The sequence below is a fragment of the Falco biarmicus genome, chromosome 2 (assembly GCF_023638135.1).
Source record: "Falco biarmicus isolate bFalBia1 chromosome 2, bFalBia1.pri, whole genome shotgun sequence".
Taxonomy (NCBI): domain Eukaryota; kingdom Metazoa; phylum Chordata; class Aves; order Falconiformes; family Falconidae; genus Falco; species Falco biarmicus.
In genome coordinates this window covers 66,213,283-66,216,198 of record NC_079289.1, presented here as the reverse complement: position 1 = coordinate 66,216,198, position 2,916 = coordinate 66,213,283, and the positions used below count along the sequence as shown (strand labels likewise).

General features: G+C 37.3%; 1 long non-coding RNA gene across 1 annotated transcript; it reads left to right on the top strand.

Moving 5' to 3' along the window:
- Nucleotides 1-401: 401 nt before the first annotated feature.
- On the top strand, nt 402-2,691 carry LOC130144884 (uncharacterized). The gene is made up of 2 exons (XR_008820275.1): nt 402-1,491; nt 1,789-2,691. It is a non-coding gene; the product is annotated as an uncharacterized LOC130144884 (long non-coding RNA).
- The last annotated feature ends 225 nt before the right edge of the window (nt 2,692-2,916 follow it).

Sequence of the window (2,916 nt, the reverse complement as noted above, 5' to 3'; positions counted from 1 at the left end):
AATTGTAAAGGTTTTGCTATTAGTGCCTTTGTGAGCATAATGCACTGACATATAAACAAGTAAACAAAAAAAACCCCAAACTCTAAATGTATCCTGGATTGTTTAATGGTAAAAAAGACTTAATATTTCAACTAGGGGAGTCACTTGAAGCTAAACAGTGACATCTAAATGGGTAGCAAAACCAACATAAAGTTATAAAAATAGTCACAGGGCACATGAACAGTAGTGGAAGATTTTATCGTCTGTTTTGCTGAATCCTACAAATCTCAGGACTCTGCAATTGTGTTTCCTGTAGAAGCAAAAGCTAAAAATACAAAATCTTAAGTACTTCCTAATATAATTTCTTTATATAGAGACGGATGTGCATTCCTCTTATTTACTGAGGACAGAGATGATTTAGAGTCGCCACCACAAAGCATCTCCTCTGAGAGCTCTCCATGAGGCAAGAAGCAGGGGCTGCTCCAAAACTTCACTTCAGGATTGTCTTTGGCTTCTTACTCTCTACAAAATGTATAGGTAGCACTTCAGCGCAGCTGAGGGTGATTTCCTATTCAGGGTTTAAGTGGAAATTAGGCAGTAGCTATTGATCCACAGGGACTTGCATTGCACTGGTCTGAACTAGGGAAAAAACCCTTCTTTCATGTTATTCAGGTGATTCAAGTCAGCTGAGTTAACTATTTCCACGAGAGAAGCTGAGCCCTTTCACCACGTGATTAATTTCCTCTTCTATTTTGATGGAGCTTGTTGACTTTTATAACCTCATTTACAAAAGCAGGCAGCAACCACAACTTTCAGTTGACTTCAGCAAGAGCAACTAAGTATTAAGCTTTTCTAAAAAAAAAAAATAATCAGGTAATTAGGTCACAGTATGAGGACAGTTTATGTCTTGCCACCGGATTTTGCATGCAAAGGGAGGTGTCAAGCTGGGCTATATCATATTAGGCTGAGTTATCATATTCATTATTTCAGAGTAGATTTTTTGCTTCTTTGCTTTAAAGGGCCAATCAACCTATGAAATTTTGTAGGCATCCAGAGAAGCTGATAATTAGTGAAATATAAGTAAATAAGTAATTTTCTACCAAGGCTGCATTTAGAAAAATTATTTCTTCAGAAAACTTGGCAAACTATAGTGGATTATTTTCTTTCCTTCTTTCCTCTCCTCCTAGTTCCACCTGGTGTTTCTGCGTGGTATTGTTTTCCTTAGCTACCTTCAATGTTAAATAATTCATAAGTTATATCTATGGTGCTAGATACTTATGGGCCTCCCTTCAAACCAATTTTCTCTGAATGTTTCAGACTGATTTTTTTTGGCTCACACTACTAGAAAATATGAGTTAGTCCACAGAAGTGCCTAACGTAGGGAATATGATGTATAAAGATCAGCATGAAGAGGACCAGGGCACAAGGTTCCTCGGGAGGGCGAATTGTGGCATGAAGTGGAAACCCTGGGCCGTTTCTTGAATCATATACTTCCAAGCTGATGGAAGACAGGTAACCATTTATGCTATTTTCTTTTATCTTGCATACTACATTAAATAAAACCCCAGCACTTCTTCATAAAGTGAATTTTGTTGTTTGCACCTTTCTAATATATGCCTATTGACAATGCAGTGTTCACATGCTGGAACTGTTATTACTAGGCACTTACAGAATACAAGTGCTATAGTTTTTTTCTAGAGATGAGTAATTTCTGAGTTTTAAAGATATATATATATATATATTTATACAGGAGAATGATAAATACCATAGGAAGAAACTAAATATCATGTTTCCTATTCCTCTTTGCAGGCACTGGGGAAGCAGCGAAACTGAATGATGGAGGGGAAGAGCTATAGCTGCAATGAGTGAAATTTTGAAAGTTCCTCTGTACAGCATGTTTCTCTAGAGACCTGGCTGTCTCCTCCTCTTCCTCAACATGACATTAAAGTTGATAAACCGCAAAACTGGTTTTGGTCACATCAAGTCAGCCATTGGAGGCAGAAGAAGAAAATACTAAGCCATGCCTGCTGTCCTTCCAAGAAATAAGTGCTGTACAAATAATTTTAGCCTGGCATTGAAGGCTTGATTCTAGAAATCAAGTCCTTGCAGGATGCTCAAATGCTGCCTACAAATGAAACGTCGAAAGATCTCTTCCTATGTAACAAACCACACTATAATGCCGGTGAGCATGCCCTTATGAGAGTAAAACTTACCTCTTCATTTATTATTCATGAACACATTATAGTGTCTTCAGAAATATATTCTGCAGCAGGTAATCTAGCAGGGAAAACATAAAATGCATATGTCCAATTATAAGAGACCTTGTAAAGATCTTGTAGCAATGTACTTCCTTAGCACTGGCAAAGTACTGTGTTATAGATTAAAACAACACAAACATATTACAGTTTGTATAGTGTTTCACTTTTATTGGATGTATGTTGCTAAGAAACAAAATTGAAATGTCTCTTTTGAACCTGAAGCCTCTTGGGAGTGTGGTATTGCATATGTAGTAAATGTTTTTCACTTTAGGAAGGATTAAACTGTAGGCCAGGAGCAGCAGGGAGGGTTCATTAGTATTGCATGTTTTCCAGTCTACTACCAATGAACCTAACTATTACAGTAGTAAAAGCTATGTAAGGAGCTTCAGCTTGTTCTGGGATGAAGTGTTGACAGCTGCTTGTTTGAATATTAATAAAGTCTATTGAGTTATTCCCTGCCTGTATTGTTTGTAGCCTGAAACTGTGAAGACTTCTCTGCCTATTGCATCTTTATGTTTCTAAGTACATGCCTGTCTGCAGAGATGGTACCCATTTTGTTCCTAAAGATGGTACGCCTCGTTATAGAGAAAATTACAACCTTGTGCTCCATTAAACATTTATTTTGGCAGCATTGTTGGTTGCTGTTTTCCCTCTTCAATTTAAAGAAGTCAATGCTGAT